Source organism: Trachinotus anak, unplaced genomic scaffold, assembly GCF_046630095.1.
Source record: "Trachinotus anak isolate AG129_WGS33_773 ecotype Australia unplaced genomic scaffold, CSIRO_AGI_Tana_v1 ptg000012l, whole genome shotgun sequence".
Lineage (NCBI taxonomy): Eukaryota > Metazoa > Chordata > Actinopteri > Carangiformes > Carangidae > Trachinotus > Trachinotus anak.
Genome location: NW_027273863.1, coordinates 27,306,924 through 27,329,953, shown reverse-complemented (window position 1 = coordinate 27,329,953; position 23,030 = coordinate 27,306,924). Strand labels below are relative to the sequence as shown.

At 42.7% G+C, this 23,030-nt stretch overlaps 1 protein-coding gene across 1 annotated transcript in view; it reads right to left on the bottom strand.

Moving 5' to 3' along the window:
• LOC139628550 (uncharacterized) overlaps positions 1-22,465 on the bottom strand; it is a 352,652-nt gene extending 330,187 nt beyond the window's left edge. The window contains exon 1 of the mRNA XM_071490297.1: positions 22,295-22,465. The gene's annotated coding sequence lies outside the window, so the exon portion shown is untranslated. The remainder of the gene's footprint in view (positions 1-22,294) is intronic.
• Positions 22,466-23,030: the final 565 nt, after the last annotated feature.

Genomic DNA, 23,030 nt, shown 5'->3' with positions numbered 1-23,030 from the left:
GTAATTAGGCAAAGCATTTTTTAAGGTAAATCAACTTGGAGGTTTGTGCACTTTACTTAAAATTAACAGTGGAATAAAGGGGAAAAGCAATTAATATTACTAATGATTTTAAGTTTAATCATCTTGGAGGTTTGTGCACTTAACTTAAAATTAACAGTGGAATAAAGGGGAAAAGCAATTAATATTACTAATGATTTTAAGTTTAATCATCTTGGAGGTTTGTGCACTTAACTTAAAATTAACAGTGGAATAAAGGGGAAAAGCAATTAATATTGCTAATGATTTTAAGTTGAACAAACTTGGTCTTAAGTGTATTGAAGTCAAAATAACATTGCCATCCACTCATTTTTTTAAGTTAAGTTCACTTAAGTTTTTTCATCAAACATTACTTAATTTTTTTTAGGGCAACCAGTTTCCTAAATTTTTTTAAGTAAACTCAACTTATCCGGGTTTACAGTGTACGCTGAGAAGGTGCCCAAAGAGGAGCTGGACCGTGGTGATGGGAAAGTATGGTACATACCACACCATGGTGTTTACCATCCCACCAAAAGAAAGATCAGGATTGTGTTTGATTGTGGAGCAAGATATCAAGGAACATCACTGAATGCTCAACTTCTACAGGGCCCTGATCTTACCAGCTCTCTGATTGGAGTGGTGACTCGATTTAGGAGAGAACCAGTCGTGATCATGGCCAACATTGAATCCATGTTCCATCAGGTACAGGTTCCCCCTGAGGACAGAGACCTCCTCAGATTCCTCTGGTGGCCAAACGGGGATTTGGATCAACTACCTGCTGAGCATAGGATGAAGGTGCATTTGTTTGGGGCGACATCATCTCCCAGCTGTTCCAACTTTGCTCTCAGAAAGTTTGCAGAGGACTACGGGCATTACTACAGTGAGGAAACGGTGGATAAACTATTGCACTGCTTTTATGTAGATGATTTCCTCGTGTCAGTGGCCACGGAGAATGAAGCAGTGTTGCTTTACAGGAATCTGGTGTCTTTGTGTTCAAAGGGTGGATTTTCTCTCACAAAGTGGTTGAGTAACAGACCTGGAGTGCTGAAAGCCATCCCAGAGAATCACAGAGCAAAAGGCGTTGAAGGGTTGGACATGGAGCTGGACTTGTTACCTGTGGAGAGAGTGCTGGGTGTGGAATGGAGCATTAAATCAGACTCCTTTAAGTTCAAGATTGTACTTAAAGAGAGACCACTTACCAGAAGAGGAATCCTCTCAACCGTCAGTTCCATTTACGATCCCCTTGGAATGCTGAGCCCTGTGGTTTTAACAGCGAAGAAGATCCTGAGAGACCTGTGCAGGCGAGGGATAGGCTGGGATGATACTGTGCCTGAGTCAGTCTCAAAGGAGTGGTTGGACTGGCTGCAGCAGCTGCATCTGTTGGACAGATTTGAGGTCAGTAGATGCATGAAGCCACCAGGCTTTGTAGAAGTGGCTTCAGCACGGTTACATCACTTTTGCGATGCCAGCGAACATGGATACGGAACAGTTACTTACCTGCTGTTGGAAACAAAGATCTCGGAAGTACACAGTGCTTTCGTGATGGGAAAGGCTCGAGTAGCACCTTTTAAAATGTGTCACAATCCCCAGGATGGAGCTTGTCGCTGCAACTATGGCCAGCCACATTGATATGCTCTGGAGGAAAGAGTTACAGATGGATCTGCTGGACTCTGTGTTCTGGACGGACAGCACATCTGTTCTGAAATACATCAGGAATGAGACTTCTCGGTTTAAAGTCTTTGTTGCAAACCGGGTCTCACAAATCCTCAAGGTTTCCTGTCCGGCCCAGTGGAGGTATGTGGACACCAGCAGCAATCCAGCAGAAATGGCCTCCAGAGGTGTGAAAGTTGATGTGTTTGTTGCAGATGCTACATGGGTGTCAGGGCCTCGCTTTCTTTTGCATCCCGAGAGTGAATGGCCTGTTGAGCATGAAGACATCAATCATCTTTCACCTGGCGACCCTGAGGTCAAAAACATTGCTGCAGTGAATGCCAGAGAAGAACCTGTAACTCACCTTGTTGAATATTTTTCCTCTTGGACAAGTCCGAGGAAAGCAGTGGCATGGGTCTTGAAGATTAAAACCTTGCTCATGTCCTGTGTAAAGAAGAGAAGACAGTTACACCTGACCTTTGCACAGTCTGACATCACCAAAGAAAAACAGGCATCCTCTGTGGAAGAGCAGATGAAGGATTTTAAGAGGACTGTGGTGCAGAGAAGCCTTACAGTGGAAGACTTGGACCAGGCTGAGCTTGCCATCATCAAGTTCTGCCAGGGGAAAAGGTTTCCTGAGGAGCTAACCAGTCTGCAGAAAGGGCAGCCTGTCAGGAAGTCCAGTCACCTCCATAAGCTCTGTCCACAGCTGCAAGATGGAATCCTGAGAGTTGGTGGTCGGCTCAGTAGATTCTCCATGCCTATGGAAAAGAAACATCCAATAATCCTGGCAAAGGACCTCCACATCTCAGAGCTTTTACTTAGACACGTACATCAAGAAGTCGGACATGGTGGCCGTAATCACATGCTGTCTAAATTGAGGGAGAAGTACTGGATAGCTGGTGTGAATTCAACCATCAGGAGAGTTTTGTCAAGGTGCATCACCTGTCGCCGTCTGAATGCTCTGCCAGTTCATCAGCAGATGGCAGACTTGCCTAAGGAAAGGATTGTGCCAGATGAACCACCATTCACTCGTGTGGGAGTCGACTGCTTCGGACCTTTCGAGGTTAAGAGCAGAAGGAGCATGGTAAAGAGGTACGGTGTTATATTTACTTGCCTTGCCATCAGAGCGGTGCACATTGAGGTTGCATCATCGCTGGACACCGACTCCTTTATTAATGCACTCAGGCGTTTCACTGCCAGAAGAGGTCAAGTTCGAGAGCTGCGCTCTGACAATAGAACGAACTTCGTAGGTGCAGACCGGGAGCTGAGGAGGGCCATCCAGCAGTGGAATCATGTACAGATCCATGATGTTATGCTGCAGAGGGGAATCCACTGGAGCTTTAATCCACCTGCGGGCTCACATCATGGGGGAGCTTGGGAACGGTTGATAGGATCTATTCCAAAGGTTCTCAACTCGACCTTTAAAGTACAGAACTTGGATGAGGAAAGCCTTCATACAGTGCTTCGTGAGATTGAAGCCATAATTAACAGCAGACCAATCACCAAAGCCTCCATGGATCTAAATGACCTGGAAGCATTGACGCCAAACCATCTTCTGCTGTTGAAGACCTCACCAACATTACCACCAGGAGTGTTCGAACCCTCAGACATATATGCACATAGGAGGTGGAAACAGGTTCAATATATGTCTGATTTGTTTTGGAGGAGATGGGTTAAGGAATACCTACCTCAACTGCAGGAGCGGCAGAGATGGACAGGAGTGAAGAGGAATCTGGTCGTGGGAGATCTTGTCGTCATCATCATGGACAGCCCGGCACCTCGGAACTCTTGGCCTGTGGGACGAGTGATAGAAACCTTCCCGGATCGAAAAGGATTGGTTTGTCAGGTGCGGATTAAAACCCGGAGCAGCTGCCTGGAGCGGCCCATCATAAAGGTTTGCCTGCTGCAGGAGGCTGAAGCCACTTGAGGCTTTAGTTGTGACTTTGGTTTTTTTTTGGACTGTTATGAGGCTCACCTTGGATTTTTGACTGTTTGACTTTGACTGGTGAGACTGTGGACTTTTGAGTCATATTGATTCAAGAAGAAAGAAGATTTCACTGTGGATTATTGGTGAACATTAATTGTTGAGCTTTAAAGTGTTTTCTTTGTATGCGTACGTCTCCTACTTGGTACTGTATGTGAGTAATTATTTAGATGAACTCCATAATTAGGGGCTGGGTTGTAGGAGCCGTTGCCTATTGCACTGGTGGACGATTCGTCTCTCGATTTGTTTGGTCTGGTTGCCACGGTAATGCACAGGGTTTGGGTCACGTGGGCACTGGGGATGATTTCAGTAGGTGATATAGGGAGCTGGTTCACCTGCACTGGGTTTGGAGGTTTGTGCACTTTGGAGAAATGCCAAAGGTCACAGAATTTGACAGACATAAAATGATAATTTTGCATCAGCATGGCCACTCTCAAAGGGAAATCAGCAAACAAACTGGATACTCAAGATGTGGTATTCAAGCTGTCACAAAGAAATTTGTAGAATCAGGAGAGGTCGAGGACAAAAAAAGGACTGGAAGGCCAAGAAAACTTGATGAGAAGTTTCTTAGAGTTTCTTTATTGAGACACTGGAAGAAGTTCAGCAAGGACCTGGCTCAGCATCTGGCAGCTTCATCAGGATGTTAAGTTGACCCTTCTACAGTCTGAAGAAGCTTGATCAGGAATGGTCTTTGTGGAACAGCAGCAGCCAAGAAACTGCTTTTTCAGAAGGGGAACAGGGTGAAAAGGCTAAGATATGCTAAAGCTCACAAAGATTGGTATGAGGATCAGTTGAAAAGAGAGTTATGGAGGGAAGAATCCAAGTTTGAAATGTTTGTGTCCAATCATAGACAATATGTGAGAAGAAGAGTTGGAGGGAGTTGGAAGAATGAGTTCTTGTGGCCTTCAGTGAACATGGTGGAGGGTCTGTCCTGGTTTGGGGCTGCATTTCTGCCAGTGGTGTTGGTGATATTGTCTAAACTGATGGGATCATGATGCTGAAAAGTACAGACAGGTTTTAGTTCATCATGCCATTCCTTCTGGTAAGCACCTGATTGGGATTGGTTTTATTTTTCAGCATGATAACGATTGAACCATTGATACAAGGCAGGATGGCTACATGCTTTCATGTCGTTGACTCCAAATTCTGTTGAGTCTGTGTGAGCTGTAGCCTCAGTCTCCTGTTCTTAGCTGACAGCAGTGGCCCCTGGTGTGGTCTTCTGCTGCTGTAGCTCATCTGCTTCAAGGTTAAACGTGTTGTGTGTTCAGAGATGCTCTTCTGCAGACCTTGGTTGTAATGAGAGAACTGCTGCTCACTGGATATTTCCTCTTTCTCGGACCATTCTCTGTAGAGATGGTTGTGCAGGAAAATCCCAGTAGATCAGCAGTTTCTGAAATACTCAGACCAGCCCGTCTGGCACCAACAACCATGCTACGTTCAAAGTCACTTAAATCACCTTTCTTCTCCATTCTGATGCTCAGTTTGAACTTCAGCAGCTCGTCTGGACCATGTCTACAGGCCTACATGCATAATAAAGTGGCCAGTGAGTGTATTGGCTGATAACAATATTTCACTTCCTTTTTCATTACGAGCTGTACATGAAACACTCAACAAGAGCTTCTACTGCCTCCAAGTCAAAGTGTGAATGAGTTCTTATTACTGACTTAATGTTATCTTTCTGTGCTGTTTACTACTAAACTATAAAGACTGTTTCTGTGCCACAGAAGCACATTCAATGTCTTTATGTCAGGAACATCACTTTATTCTCTGAACCTTTGACCAGCAGCAGAACGAGCTGGAGAACTCAAGATAAAAACTTCAATAAAGAACAGAAATGATGCTGCACATGACTGAAGGTCTAAAGGGAATCAGCTTCATTTCTGAAGATGATTGATTGAAAGTCAGATCTGTGTGTTCATGTGTCAGGAGTGACGTACACATGACATTACACTTCCTCAAGATGAACAAAGAAAAAGAGTCAGAGAGAGAAGAGAAAATACAGATGTAAGAGGAGACGGAGAGATTCAGGGAGGAGCTGAGCTGTTACTGAACTATAGAAGAGAGAGGAACTTCCATATTCAGCAGAGTTCAAGTTGACACACTGACCAGCTGCTGGAAGCCTTTTTCCACACTGTTGAACTCTACTTTTTACCTCCACTAGAGGGCGACATCATCAAGTAGGCGGTGCACTACTTCCTCACAGTGTTCAACCACTGTGTCAATAATAACTGCTGCTGTGAAGAGAACAAGTGTCAGACTGAATGTTGAACATCAGCTAGTTTCTCCTGTTGATTTCAGCCTTGTTGTAGAGATGGAACATTGGCTGTGGATGATTCTTGCTGCTCTTTTCTTTGGTAAGATAGAAGCACAACATGTTTCCTCTTCAAACACTTTGACATATTACTGAGCTCTACAGTCAGAGCTTGAATCTTTATGATCCAGAGAATCAGAGCAGATCATTTCTGCTGACATTTGTTACCTTGTAAAAACACTTGATATGGTTCAAAGTGACAATGATCAGTGAACATCACATCTATTCTACGTGTGTGTGTGTGTGTGTGTGTGTGTGTGACTCTCTGGATAGGTAACTCTAAAGCTACTGATTGTTCTCCTTGAATCAATCATCTTTATTGATTCATCTCTTCCTCTGCATGTTCTGTTCTTCCCCAGAGTGTAAAGGAGAAGACAGAGTGATCCAGACAACAGCAGAAGTCACTGCTACTGAAGGAGACACAGTTACACTGGATTGTAAATTTGAGACAACTAATCCAAGTCCCACTTTGTTCTGGTACAAACAAGAAGTCAATGGTTTCCCACAGTACATGCTGAGATGTTTCTCACAGACAGTAGACCATGCTCCAGAGTTCCAGAAAGAGATTTAATGCTGCAATCAACAAGACATCAACATCAGTTCCTCTGAAGATCCAGAAGCTTCAGGTGTCTGACTCTGCTGTGTACTACTGTGCTCTGCAGCCCACAGTGACAGGAAACAACACAACTCTGTACAAAAACCTTTGCAGCAAAGACAACACAATACTCCACAACAGCCACTAGAGGGAGTCACACACTGTTACACTTCAGTGGTTCCTCATGATCCAGTCCAGATTCTTCTCAGTCATGAGACACAGTTGTGATGAGGAGCTTTAGAGAGTTTGACATGTGAGTCTCCTCCTACTGACTGCAGAGCTGCTGCTTGGCAGAGAACTGTTTGATTCCAGCTGTGAACATCAGACCAAACACAACTCACAAAACCACTCACAACTTCTCCATCCTGAACATTCAGTGACAACATTTCACCTCTGTGAACATGGACAGACTCACTGTCATGTTGTTCTTCTCAGCTCTCGTAGGTACGTATGTTTTAGACCAGACAACCTGAAACACAAAGACATTTTCAGAGCTTTACACAACCAGTTTGGATATTTGTTTAGTTAAACCTCAACTGAACATTTAAAAAGATCCAGATCTAGATAATAAAGAGTCATCACTTCATCACTGATAACTGCTGACTCTACTGTTGACAGGATCATTTGTTTCCACAAAACTGTCTGTGTGATGTTTGTCAAATGATGGATGTGTGACCATGGAGCAGAACTCTAAATATAACATGTTGTTTCCCTCACTAGGTAACAGCTTAGAAGATGATATTACTGCCAGCAGTGCTGAAGTGTTTTCATCAGAGGGCCGTGCTGTTACTCTGTCCTGTAACTATTCAGTTAAAGCTCAAAATCTCCAGTGGTATCGGCAGGATCCTGGATCAGCTCCTCAGTATCTTCTCCTGATCACTGATGCAAAAGAGCCTGAAGTGGTGAGAGCAAAACCTCCAGACCTTCGACTGACTGCTGAACTGAATGAAGAGAGAAATCAAGTCCATCTGCAGATCTCCTCTGCTGCAGTGACAGACTCTGCTGTGTACTACTGTGCTCTGCAGCCCACAGTGACAGGAAACAACACAACTCTGTACAAAAACCTTTGGAGCAAAGACAACACAATACTCCACAACATCCACTAGAGGGAGTCACACACTGTTACACTTCAGTGGTTCCTTAAAATACAAAGTTGTGTCACTGCACTGATGATGAACATGACTGATGAATAAATATGAATCATGATTACAGAATTTAACATTGAGATGCTGATGATAATAAGATGTTGTGGGTTGTTAACTCCAGTTGTATTGAACAATTTGGGGAAATTACAAACTTAGTTGATTGTTAAAGTGAAAAGAAGTAAATCCAACCTCTGCAGTTCACAAATGAGACTTTCTTCAAATATCAATGCACTGTTACTTTTATCTTTGTCATCTCACAAAACTGAAAAAAAAAGAATGAATGTGTTGTGTAAAGGTTTGGACACCTGCTCAGTCAGTACCCACGTCCTTTGTGTCCAGCAGACCTGCAGCTTGATCTGAAGGTTTTCTTGTTCTCCAGGTCTTCTCTTGACTTCCACAGTTTCCCTTAACAGACATTTGTTAAAGCCATTTTAGACAGTGGACATTTCTAGCTGGATGTGCTTTAATATCTTTTATGACCCCTCCTTTGTTCATTTGCAGATAGTCAGTTGCTTAGAGCAGACCATGGTTGTAGAGTGTAGTTACCACAAGTTTTCAAGAGTCAGACAATTTATCAGCAGATGAAAATTCTTAGTGACAGTTGTTCACCCGAGTCCCGATAAGTCAAGTTCTGGGTGTTTTACCAGTAGTAGAGTCCAACCTTTTCCACATGCCACAATTACTGTTGAATTGTTTTCAGTTGTTCAACTTGAAGAAATAAAAAGTGACAGTGAATGAAAGGTTCTGTGTATTAAATTCACTGCCTCTAGATGTTCCAGCTGCTGGACACCACCAGCATCTTGCACCAAGACAAATGCTTCATGGGTCACACCTACAGCCTCCGTTCACAACTTCATGAGTCTCCCTCCCTTTGTGTTCGCAGGAAGTTGTTACGAAGCCCAGCAGAAAAGGCTAGTAAACACACAACAAGAGGCACAACTGAAGAGTTTCCCTTTGTACACAGATCCAACAAGAAACGATCTAACCACAACCATTAGCCCACGCTAGCATTGCTGACAGTTAGCCAGCTAGCCATAGCAATATTTGCTGAAAAATTTCATAATATTGGTAACAGCAAGTTAGCTAATGTTAGCATGCTACTGTAGCGGTCACTGATGAAAACAGACATTAACATTATGTAGCATCAAGTTACTGACACATGGAGGAGAAGAAGAGTCCAGCTGGAGCCTTTAGCAGCTCGCAGGGTTCTCCACCTCAGTAAAGACAGACCAGGACTGACTCCAGTCCACAATTAGACTTGAAGAAATTCAACCTTGGACTTCTCCACTGGGACCAGTCAGGACAGATGACAGGTACACAGAGAGGGCCAGTAAAGACACCGAGGGAGCTGGTAAAGTCTTTATGGATGTTTTGATGGTCCATCAGCTGACTGGGTTTTGAACTGGTGGTCCTCATGGCCAGGCTGCATACTGCACTGTGTCATCTCACCTGTGGACGGTCACTGTGTGTTTATGAATGTGGGGAGGACCAACAGTTTAACTGTGAGGGACTCACATGCACTAACATGCATCTGGACCAGGGACAAGGTGAACTCAGAGTACAACACATTCAGTGGGAGTGTGACTTAGTTCTCTGCTCAGGACGCCATGACTCCACTACACCTTTACATAGAAAACAGTTGCTTGCTGCTACATTAGTGTTTAGAATCTTGTCTACACATGTATAATCTTTATCACTGAAGACAGCTTCATGTTTAACTTGTGTTTGCTGCAGGTGTCTTTAATTCTTCTGGCTTCAAAAAACAAAACTTGTATTTTGACCAAACCTTTGTATACGACTGTGTGTAGGAAAAGTATTGTTTCCATCAGTGATAGAGAATTACACAGCAAACCCTCTGAGACTGAAGACAACAGCTGACAACTATCCAACAAAAGTGGCCTTTCTCTTCACACTTCAAACTGAAACTGTTCATACAGCCTGACATCTTAGATCAGACTGCACTTACCTGTCAGTCTACAGGAGCAAGTCACCACTTCTCATCCAAGCACTGCACCTAATGTGTGAAACATTAAAGGAATAGAAAATGTCCTCCATGTTGTTTTCAGTTCCCTGTGGTGTCAACAGACCGACCTCTTTGTCTTCTATAGAACAGAGATAATATCTTAAGGCAATCAAACCTTCCTTTAAATGATAAATGGATGAATTTACTGAACAGTCTTTACAGCAAACTCTTGCATAACGAGCCCCTTGATCACCCAGACGTGCACACTCACTCACAGTGATGGTGGTGGAGCTGCAAGACAAGAGCTTCAGTGTCAACATGTGGAAAGAAGGAGGATCGAACCTCCAGACCTCCTGATCCAAGGCCCCAAGCTGAGCTTCACTTTGACTTGATATTTCAATGGTGTGAAGAACTGACACTTGACTGAATATTAACATTGTGCTGTTTGTGAACATTTCTTTCAAAAGAGCAAATCTTCTGGGTGAATGACCTGAACTGAATCACTTCCTGAAAGGATCCGTTCATTTCTCAGCTGTGAGGTTCACTGTTAAACTCACTGAAACTCTGTATGTGATTATGAACTGATGAATTAGACTTGATCTCAGCTTCCAGATGTGAGTTTTGTTTCTCTGAGGGAATATTCCCCTGAAACTGTCTGACTGGTTTATCAAATACTCCCCACCTGTAAGCTTGACTCAACAGTTTGTAGCATCACTTTGCTAATTCACTGCTGCTGTAAATACACAACTTCAGAGTTGTGAGGAGGTGATAACACAACACAGAACATCATACTGATCATCAGCTAATAACTGCAGCTGTAATGATAGTTTTGATGATTTAGTGACATGACTCTGTTTGGTCTCTAGATACTGTTGTAACTGCTGTTTCTCTCACCTGACCACAGGTACTGTCCAGAGTGACGGAGCAGTTTACAAGTCTCTGAGATTACTATCTGAAGCTTTCAGATGACTATCTGACACTCAAATGACTTTAGACAGAGTGGCATATTATGGTTCCTCAGCTTTTACTCTTATTCTTAAAGAGCAGCATCAGAGTCATTTTCAGAGTTTGAAGGTTGAGGAAGAGTCAGAGAGAGAAGAGAAAATACAGATCTAAGAGGAGACAGAGAGATTCAGGGAGGAGCTGAGCTGTTACTGAACTATAGAAGAGAGAGGAACTTCCATATTCAGCAGAGTTCAAGACACAAACCATCAACATCACCTTTATTCAACATGCTGTCATTGGATCATTGTGGGTTTTCTCTACTGTTTCTCTCCATTGTTACAGGTATGTTAGATTCTGCATTTAAAGAAAGTCTTTTAAAACTTCTTGAATGTGATTCAGTTATCAGAACTTTTACATCTTGTGATAACAGAGTTCTCTCTTCCTTTAGGAGTCAGCTGTCAAGAACTGACTCCAGTCAAGACTGAAGAGTTCAGTTCAGAAGGCAGCTCTGTTAATCTGTCCTACAAGTATTCCAAAAAAGCAACTGCTAGTGATGAGTTTTACTGGTATCGACAATATCCAGGAAAACCACCAGAGTTCCTCATCTTTCACTTGGGAACTCAAAATGAAAACAAGTCTAGACTGTCAGTTAAAATGAGTGATGATGGAACCAGAATGGATCTGCAGATCTCCTCTGCTGCAGTGACAGACTCTGCTGTGTACTACTGTGCTCTGAGGCCCACAGTGACAGGAAACAACACAACTCTGTACAAAAACCTTTGGAGCAAAGACAACACAATACTCCACAACATCCACTAGAGGGAGTCACACACTGTTACACTTCAGTGGTTCCTCATGATCCAGTCTAGACTCAGTGAAGATAGAAGAGAAAACCGATCAATAAAAGTCAGAATGATGGAGACAGTTTGCTGCATCATTTAACTGTAATCACTGTCATGATAATAAACACAACATCTGACTGTACAATCTCCAGTGTTTTAGTCTGAATGGTGATAATTTCAACTTCTCTTCTGATCTGAACATGTTTCACATTCTCAGTCAGAATTTCTCACCAGTTTGCAACAGTTGAGCTTTGAGAGTTTTCAGGAAGTTGTTTCTCTTCAGATTGATTCAGGTGAATTTTCTGCAGTTCCTCCTTCAGTTTGACCTTCTTGGATGATGATGATGATAATGATGATGACGACTGCAGCATCACTGTCATTACAACAGCTTCCATCAGCCTGTATGGAAACAGAGCACAGCAAGAGGAGGAGCTACACAACTGAATATGAAAGGCTTCACTTTGGACCTGAAGAGCTGCCGAGTTCTCTCTATTGTTCATTCAGTACAAGTGAAAATAATGCTCCTGCTTTCAGTTTGGATCGTGATCGTCTCCTTTCATACTGGTCAGTACTAAAAACATGCACCAAGACCCAAGAGTTAGTGGAGCTTCATAAAAAATGAATATGTTTCATCATTTCAAAAATCCAAGTGTCATGGTGAAATATCTGTTTGTTCTTTTCAGGATCCTCTGAGGATTTAGTGAAACCATTTAAAGATGTAATGATGACTGTGGAAGGAGACACTGTGACTCTCTCCTGCAACTATTCAGGCTCTGTACGAAGTCTCTACTGGTATCAACAGGAGTCCAGTTCATCTCCACAGTTTCTCATCGCAGATTATTCAGAGAACACAACAAGACAATCTTTAAAACAAGACAAGACAAAGAAAGAGTTTCATCTGCAGATCTCCTCTGCTGCAGTGACAGACTCTGCTGTGTACTACTGTGCTCTGCAGCCCACAGTGACAGAAAACAACACAACTCTGTACAAAAACCTTTGGAGCAAAGACAACACAATACTCCACAACATCCACTAGAGGGAGTCACACACTCTTACAAGACTGAGTTTTGGAGACTGTGTCTGTGGACTGATGAGAAAAAACATCATGAAAACTAACATAAAGGTGATTTTTTTGGTCACACCCACTTCAGTCCACCTCAGCCAATGAGATTATTAGTGTGTCCAGAGCAGAAATGTTTGAGGAACTAAAAGCACAATCAGCTTGATGTTGAGGAGAAGGGCTGTGCAGCAGAGAGGCTGTTTAGTTGTTGGATTCTCCTGCAGTGGAAGAACATTGTTCATCTGCTGTCTGTTTGGCTTCAACTCCTCCAAAGACATGTTGCTTTACCTCTTTTTGTTTTTCTCTCACTTCATAGGTGAGTTTGACAACAAATGAGAGTCTCAGTTCACCTGCTGTAGCAACAAGATATTTGACCTCCATTTGATCACTTTCACAGTTGAAAAGGCACAATAATGTGTCTTTGTGATGAAGTCCTGTACAATGTAGTTGTGATGTGAGCTACAGTTGAGCTGTTTGTGTCCACAGAGTAACACTGTACAGTGACATTTTCCACTGTCTTCTCCTCTCAGCCTCATGGACAATGTTAGTCTAATGGCTTCATTTTCTCTACTTTTTCCAGGACTAATAGCTGGAGACAAAATCTCTCCTGTAAGAGATGAAGTCAGTGGAACAGAAGGACAATCTGTCACACTCACATGTCAATATCAGACAACAGCAGCTGGTGTTCTCCTTTACTGGTACAGACATGATTCTGACCTTCAGGCTCCTCAGTTTATACTGTTCAAAGGAGAGGGAGCACTGAGTGCTATTGAATATATTCCTGATGGTCGATATCAAACCCAAACAACAAGCTCATCAACTGAACTGACCATCAGCAGACTAACCCTGGCAGACACAGCTCTCTACTACTGTGCTCTACAAACACAGTGATACAAAGTGTAGAAGAGGCTGTACAAAAACCTGAAGACAGATATCTGACTCCTCTTCAAAGAGGAGGGAAGTGGTATTCAAAGCACAGCTTGATATCAGATGGATTCTGCTAATTCCTGTTTTCTCAGAGTCACTGTGGTTACAGCTGCTAATGAAACACTGTGGGAGGATTCACATGAGCAGCAAATCCACACCAATGACAAACCACCTGGATGAAGCTTCAGACACAAGACTCCATCAACAACAAAAACTAAATAGATACAGAAATTGTTCAGATTGAACACACAGAGATCAACTCTGGTTTCATGATGCTTTATATGTTCAGACAGTAAAATCCTCTGCAAAGATCCAGTAGAACCACAGTTCACGAGATGAAGAGTCAAAGTGTCTGAATTTAAAGAAACAGCAGCTTTCACAAAACCTCCAATATCATTGCCATCGACCTGACACTGCTGTCGCAAAGACAACACAATACTCCACAACATCCACTAGAGGGAGTCACACATCTGCTCTTTACATATTACATGGAAGGATCACCCAAAACCAATTTTTAGGTCATCTGAGGGCTTCCAGCTCTTCAGAGCGGATCGCGACACAGAGCTGTCCGGCAAGACCAAAGGTGGAGGAATCTGCTTTTATGCAAACAGTGGCTGGTGCAGAGACGTGACAGTGATCCTGCAGCACTGTTCTCCTGACCTGGAGACTTTCATCATAAACTGCAGGCCCTTCTACTCCCCCCGTGAGTTCACCTCATTCATCCTGGTCGGTGTTTCCATCCCACCACAGGCCACAGCAGATACTGTGTGGAGTGGACCAACCCGGACTCCTTAGTTATTGTCCTTGGTGACTTTAACAAAGGGAACCTCAGCCACAAACTGACCAAATACAGACAGTTTGTTAATTGCCCGACCAGAGAGGGGAACACTCTGGACCACTGTTACCCCACAATCAGTGGTGCTTATCACGCCGTCCCCCGGGCTGCACTGGGCCACTCTGACCATGTCATGGTCCACCTGATTCCCACATACAGGCAGAAACTAAAACTGTGTAAACCTGCTGTTTACAAGAACCTCCAAGAACCTCCAACTGCACCAATCACCAGAACAAATTCCTTGTATGTGAAACATACTTGGCAATAAAACTGATTCTGATTCTGATTCTGATTCTGATTCTGATTCTGATTCTGATTCTGATCAGATGTTTTCCTACCTTACAGTTCTCCCAGCATTGCCTTTTGTTTAAAACTGCATCTTAATGGGCTCTTTTGAGGTGACAATAAGCTGGATTGTCAAGATGTGAATTTGTTGTGTTTCTGGTTAGTAAATCTAACTGGAAAAACGTAAAATAGTAAGAAAATCATCAACATTTTAAAGTGCTCATCTTCAATTCAATTCAATTCAATTTTATTTGTATAGCGCCAAATCATAATATACATTATCTCAAGGCACTTTACAGGGTAAGGTCAAGACCTTACTTTGTTACAGAGAAAAACCCAACAGTTCCCACAACGAGCAAGCGCTTGGCGACAGGGGGGAGGAAAAACTCCCTTTTAACAGGAAGAAACCTCCAACAGAACCGGGCTCAGGGTGGGCGGCCGTCTGCCTCGACCGGTTGGGTTTAGGGGAAGATAGAAAGAGGGGGAGGGGGAGGAGAGGGGAGAGAAGAGAGAGAGACCAGGAACAGCTGTGTAGGTAATGGTGTTATCAATAATAATGATGACAGGTAACAGTGGTTAATAGTAAAGATGAGTAGTGGTGGATCTGGATCCTGCTGCTCCCGAGGCAGAGATACCTGCAGAATGAGGACAGAGAGAGGGAGAGAGAGGAGAAGCACAAAACTACGGGAGAGAAAAGGAAACAAAGTTAATGGCATGAAGTCATTGAGAGAGAGCGGGGGAGAGAGACAGAAATAGGGAGAGAGCGCCCAGTGAATCATGGGAATCCCCCAGCAGTCTAGCTCTATAGCAGCATAACTAAGGGATGGGTCAGGACATACCCGAGCCAGCCCTAACTATAAGCTTTACTAAACAAGACAGTTTTAAGCCTGATCTTAAAGGTAGAGAGGGGGTCTGCCTCCCGAACCCACGCTGGGAGCTGGTTCCACAGGAGAGGAGCCTGATAGCTGAAGGCTCTGCCCCCCATTCTACTCTTACTAACTCTGGGAACCACAAGTTGACCTGCATTTAGAGAGCGAAGTGTCCTATTGGGAAAATAGGGAACTATAAGCTCTCCAAGGTACGATGGTGCCTGACCATGAATGGCTTTGTAGGTGAGGAGGAGGATTTTAAATTCGATTCTGGATTTTACAGGGAGCCAATGCAGAGAGGCTAACACAGGAGAGACGTGATCTCGTTTCCTCGTTCCTGTCAGTACTCGTGCTGCCGCATTCTGGATCAATTGGAGGCTTTTTACTGAATTTTTGGGACATCCTGACAATAAAGAGTTACAGTAGTCCAGTCTTGAGGTAACAAATGCATGAACTAGTTTTTCAGCATCCTTTAGACATAGAATGGGTCTGATTTTAGCAATATTGCGCAGGTGGAAGAAGGCTGTCCTAGAGACTTGCTTTATATGTGAAGTAAAGGACAAGTCCTGGTCAAAAATGACACCAAGGTTTCTGACTGTAGCACTGGAGGCCAAGGTGATGTCATCCAGAGTCAGTATATTATCACATAGTGTATCTCTGAGGTGTTTTGGGCCAATTACAATAACTTCAGTTTTGTCTGAATTTAAGAGTAAGAAATTACTGGTCATCCAGATTTTTATGTCCTTAAGACACACCTGAAGCTTGGCTACCTGGTTAGTCTCACCTGGCTTCATGGATAAGTACAGCTGGGTGTCATCTGCGTAACAATGGAAATTCATCTGGTGCCTCCTAATAATGTTTCCTAGAGGAAGCATATATAGACTGAAGAGCATTGGTCCTAGCACAGAACCTTGTGGAACTCCATGACTGACTTTAGTTATGATAGAGGAGTCATTGTTAACATGAACAAACTGGAGTCTATCTGACAGATATGACTTAAACCAGCTTAGTGCGGTTCCTTTGATGCCGACCATATGTTCTAGTCTCTGTAATAAAATCTTATGATCGATGGTGTCAAATGCGGCACTAAGATCTAGTAGGACAAGTATAGAGACAAGTCCATTGTCTGAGGCTATGAGGAGATGATTGGTAACCTTAACCAGAGCTGTTTCTGTGCTATGATGGACTCTAAAACCTGACTGAAAGTCTTCAAACAAACCATTCCTGTGCAAGTAATCACATAACTGGCTTGCAACGACCCTCTCAAGGATTTTGGAGATAAAGGGGAGGTTGGATATAGGTCTATAATTGGCTAAAATGTCAGGATCAAGAGTAGGCTTTTTAAGTAGAGGTTTAATTACTGCAACTTTAAAAGCCTGCGGTACATAACCAGTTGATAAAGATAAGTTAATCAGACTTAATATAGAGGTGTCAAGTAAAGGAAAAACCTCTTTGAATCTTCTCACCACTTTTCAGAGAACATTCAGAATCATTCCTCCTGGCAGGCCTCCTCCTCTTTGTGATCTCTTTTCCTCTCTGCTCATAGAAAAACTAGCATATTTAGTAGCATAGCATTTGTTAATGCCAAAAGGTTGGTGCCAGATTTGGTGCAGGTAGTTAGTGACTGGAAGTGATTAAGTTGCTAACACTATAAAGCAGACAGCTGGAACTCATCCCTACAGCCTTCATTGTCATCTTCATCACTCAAACAACTACATTACAGTAACAGCTTTAGTGCTACTGTTACTCCAGTTCTTGCTACTTCAGTGACATCTAATAATAAAATACAGCAAATAAACAGATGGCCAGTAACAGCATATTTATACAAGAAGTGCAATTGTAGTTTTCTTACCTTACAGATGTTGTCAGCAGTGAGACAGTCCGATGTTGGCTCGCATCTTGTTGGAGAAAAATGCCTGTCTAACGTTAGACGAGTGTCATCTGCAGCAAAACATACTTGAATTGTCTTTTTAAAAGAAATAGGAAAATTAGTGAAATCACAAAATGTTCAAATCCATGTGTTTGTGGGTATCAGCAAAGTTTGAATTACACTTTACAAAACCTCTCTCCCAAAACCACAACACGAGCCACAGGCCCAGTAACAAAGTACATTACTTTTTTCTGAGAAATACAACAACATGAGTTTATTTTACATGACATGTGAACCAACGGCTGTAAAATAATTCATTTTACAAATTCTTCATCCTCCCCTCAAATCTCAGTAAACTGTGGAAAAATTTCAAGAAAATTAAAAGAAAAGTAAAAGAAAGCTTTAAGTGCAGCCTACTCTACAGTAAACCTAGGTGTTCCAGGAGCTCTGTCCCAGAATACAACACTCACCACTCCTTAACATCAGATTTGTTTTAGAGACATAATAATATATAATTTTCTTACCTTACACTTGTTTTCAGTGATGAAGCAGCCCTTCTTGTTGGCCCAGTCCATGGAGCAAATTCCAACACTAAAATAACGTTAACTAGATGTGTGTAACGACAGGTGAAAAGTTCAATTCTCGTCTCGCTCAGAGAATGAGCTTCTATTTGTTGACTCACAACCAATGTAGCTTGGCCAATGATTTTGTTGTTTTTACTATTTCTGCTCAAACAGAGGGAGCAAAACATATAACTGAGGAGGCCGAGCCTCTTAAAATCACCTGGCTGCTGCAGCCAGTTTAAAATTTGTGCAAAGCAGCATAGCAGCCAATGAGTGAGCCTCACCTTTTCTCTGCCTAAAGAAAACAAAAGAAAATTCTGATTGTGTAACTCTATTTCCATGTCTTCGGCTGCATCTCTGAGGCTGCTATAGCTGGCAGACAGCCCCCTCTGTCGGCCGACACAAGCACAACACTAGACGCCTGTCTGCTCTGTTTTGTCTGTTTTTGTTGTGCCTCAAATATGTAAAATTAAATCACTGCAATCTAGTGATATAATTCTACATTTTTTTAAACATAATTTTAAAAAATTAAGCTCAGAGTTGCTCCTTCATGAAGAAAAATTGTTATATTAAACAGGCTCTCTGTGCACACAGGACTAAGTGGAAAAATCACAGCAGTTTAAGTTCTGATTATTCATTCCTGTCTGACATTATAACTTCAGCAGCTGGAGACCTCTAGGAGAGTAGCTGACAGCAGGAGCTGAGAGTAAAATAAACATGTGACATTAGACAGTTGCTGTGAGGCCATTTCTTACATCCAGAGTGTTTGCACTTTGTTACAGTTGTTAGACTTTGCAGACGCCTTGTGAGTGTTGAGAATAACAACCCTCAGGTCCAGTCATCCAAATCAGATTGTGATGTGTTGTGAGACTAATTAAAATGACTTGGCCTTGAGGATGACACCAACTACCATTTTAGGCTACATGATGTTGTTTTAATATAATTTTAAATATGAAACAGCCTCTAAGAATCATTGCCCCCCCCTCCTGAGGAAAAACCCCCCTGATTGTCCTTGTATAACTCACACCCTCCATTTTCAGAGTCTGGTCACCCTGAACTTGGCGGACGTCATGAGACTGGAGTTAACCTTGACAGCATCAACTCTAATCTCTTCATACTCTTTACTTCATTTACTTACAATTTTATTTTCCATATCAGCTTTAACATCCGTGCCACACAAGTTACAGGCCAATCAAAACCATGTGGGTAACAGCACCTAACTAGCTTTTAAGAGAAATACAACAACATGGGTTTTAGTTTTCTGACCTTACAGCTGTCCCCGGTGATGGAGCAGTCTGGGTTAATGTTCGCTAGCTATGTTAGCTAATTAGTGATGTCTCATCACTGCGGCAAAGCAACCTTGAACAAAATGTCTCTGACTTCAACTCATACAGTCTATGCTTCAACTAAATGAGTCAAACAAACTGAAACGTTGGAGTCTCCACTCGTGACATGTTTCTCCCTCTCTCGGAGCTCACTGGACCGTTGGTCCAAACATCATGGAGGTTGTGACTGACTGACCGTTGATTTTTAAATGACTGACAGCCGTTGACGCTGGTGACGCTCTCAGCTCTCATGAATGGATCAGCCAATCATATCATACAATCACTCCCATAACGTCACTAATTGGTACTGCAGGAGTTTTTGTTTGTTTGTTTGTTTGTTACAAATCATTATCTTTGGATTTAAAGTTTATTGAATCTCCCAAGGTTCAATGAAAATGAAGTCAGCACAAATGAATTATATGTGCATGTTATATGTGTACACTGTATGTGAACACATGTCCAAAGTATTCTGTTATGAACAAATAACACTTGACAACTTTGAATTAGTAAAATTATTCCGCCATATAATGTTAATATTAGTAGGTTAATTCTTTTCTATTTGATCATTTTTACATACTGGCATTTCTATGCATATTCCTAGTGTAATGTAGATGCATACTTATTTTAACTTGTAAGAATGAACAGTAAGCATGAATGTCATATGTGCATAAGAAGCAGTTAGGTACCAAGTACTGCCTAAAACCTGTATTATAAACAAAGCCTGTGAACTGTGCCAGAATTTAGAGGTGAATTTAACCTTATGTGTGTTTTCTTTAACTCGTGACCAGAAACACTAAACCAATATTGCCATGCAGTCTGAATATTAAGATACACAAATATTAAATATTCAATAATGATTGTCAGTTATGTATTGCTTATTTGCATCTCACTTAATTGTTACATTCATAACATACTTTTCCAGGGACCTGTGTTAAAAATAATGAAATTAATGTTTACTATACATATACTACAATAAAGTATCAGTGCTGAATCCAGCACAATCAAATTAGTTTGGACCTAATACACACATCATTCAAATCCTGCTGAGGCAGATTCATGGGTCAGTTTTTCCATTTTTGCATTCTCTGCATTCAAATGGGGAAAAACAAAGCTTTCCCATGTTAAGTGATCGTGAGTCCCTGCTTCATTCAGGACCGTTTGTGTGTGACAGCTCCTGAGAGAAGCCACAAGGTGGTGCTAGTGTAACATGAAAAAGCAAACTTGCAGTCCACCACCTACAGGTCACAAGACTCCAGTCACAGTCTGAATGTGAGCTGACGGAAGACAGCAGGACACACAGTAGCATCAGGTCATTTCTGATAATATCAATGACCCTCAGCAGCTGGAATACAGTCACTATGTCTTTAATCATTCTTATTTATTCTTTCTTTCTCCTTCTTTTCACAGCAAAATAGTGGAATGCAAAGAAGACGAAGGAGGACTAAATTTTGGGGGGTATGAAAGCCCAGGTGTTGCAGAATTCCAGTATAATTGTGTGTCTACTGCTTTGTTGAAGTTGAAGTGGCAGTGGGGATATGAACCGCAGAAGGACATTATCGACAGACAGCACTTTCCTGTGTGTTTAATGACATAATAACGCATCCAGAAAAAACACTGTCCAGCTTAAAATGGCAGCTACTTGGTTGCAGCAACCTTTGTAGTGAATGAAGATGAGTGCCAAGCTTGAAACACATACCTGATTTAAAGATCTGAAATCTAATGTGCTCATTTTAGCTGTTACAGAGCCGGAACCATTCAAGGCTTTAAAAACAAGCAGGAACATCTTAAAATCAATTCTGAAACTCGCAGGAAGCCACTGAAGCAAGGAGGCAGCAAGCATCAGTGTAATATGGTCGCTTCTCTTTGTATGTGTTTACAGCCTGGCAGCGATGTTTTGTATTGACTGCAGTCTCTGGATGTTTTGACTGCTGATATTAGAATAAAATTCATTGCAATGGTCAAATCTGGTAAAAATAAAATAAATAAAAGAAATCACCTAATCTGGGTTACATGGTTAAAACAAGACTGCACCACTGTTGTGACTTGAGCATCAAAGGACAACTCTGGATCAAAGGTAAAACCATGGCTGTGAGCCTCTCTGGATAACGTACCCAGACTAGAGCCACAGAGGTTAAATATGATCACCTTCTGAGCCATTCAGCTGCAGGAAGGTTTTGGAAGCAGGACAAAATGCAGGATGCATCAGTGGTACCAGATATAGCTGGGTGTCATCCACATAGCAATGAAAGGCAATGTTATGACTGCAAAAGATTTCCCCAGGGGTAGCTTATCAGAATCAGAATCAGAATCAGAATCGGTTTTATTGCCAAGTATGTTTCCACATACAAGGAATTTGTGCTGGTGGTTGGTGCAATTGAGGATCAGGGGGATCAGTGACAGTGGGGCTCTCTAGCCTTGTTGATGAGGCTGATAGCTGACGGGAAGAAGCTATTTTTGTGGCGAGAGGTTTTGGTCCTGAAGGACCGCAGCCTCCTGCCAGAGGGGAGTGTCACTGGTTACTGTCAAGCGGTAAGCATATTGTGTCACTTCCGGGTGTTGGTGGTGTTGTGTTTGTTGCTGCTCTCCCTGAATTCAGCTGATCCTCGTTGTATCTTTGTATATAACCACTAATTATCTGTTGTACTGTCGAACTCCTGTTCGATCACTCTCAGCTCTCTCCTTCTCTTCGTGAGATTCTCATTAAAACACAGCTGTTTACACGCTAGCTCTGTTAGCTACTTTAGCTTAGCAGTTAGCATGGCTTCTGTCTCTCCCTCTCCTGCTCTCTCTTGCTCAGCCTGCTTCATGTTTAGTTCCTCCTCTGCCTCCTTCAGCGATAATGGTTCATGTAACAAATGTAGTTTGTTCTCAGTTATGGAGGCGAGGCTCAGATCTGGATCTCGGCTCAGCACCATGAAACCACATCTTTAGCTTCTCCAGTTAGCCAGCCCCCAGCAGCTGGTGCGGACCGACCCAGTGTAGCTCCGTCTGTAGCTCCTTCTCTCCCCCCAGCAGCTCCCGAGCAGCCGGGAGGTCAGGGCGGCTGGTGACTGTTCGGAACAAGAAGAGGCTTAGTCCTAAACAAAAGCTCACGGCTCACCACCAACCTGTTCACGTTTCTAACAGGTTCTCCCCCCTCAGCGACACCCCCGCTGGGAAACAAACTCTGGTCATTGGTGACTCTGTTCTGAGAAACGTGAAGTTAGCGACACCAGCGGCCACAGTCACATGTTTCCTGGGGCCAGAGCAGCGACATTGAGTCAAACCTGAAGCTGCTGGAGAAGGATAAACGTAAATACAGTACGATTGTAATACACGTCGGCACTAATGACACCTGATCACACCGATCGGAGATCACTCAGATTAATGTGGAGTCGGTGTGTACTTATGCTAGGACAATGTCGGACTCCGTAGTTTTCTCTGGGCCCCTCCCCAACCTGACCAGCGGGGACATGAAGCCGCTGTCATCGTTCAGCCGCTGGTTATCAGCTGGTGTTCCGCTAACGATGTGGGCTTTGTTGATAACTGGCAGACTTTCTGGGGAAGACCTGGTCTGATTAGAAACAAACATCCCACGCTGGATGGAGCTGCGCTCTTATCTAGAAACTTCACTGAGTTTATTAGAAGCCAAAGCCCTGACAAACCAGAGCTGAGACCAGGAGGCAGAGCCGCAGTCTTACACTCTTCTCTGCGCCTCTTAGAGCAGTCGCTGCCATTCACCCCCTACAAACTGTGTCTGTCCCCCGACCACCTACATTTAAATATAATAAATCAAAAGTGAACAGAGGAGGAGTTAGACATGAAAACCTAATAAAAATTAGCACAACTGTTAGTCCAGAACCA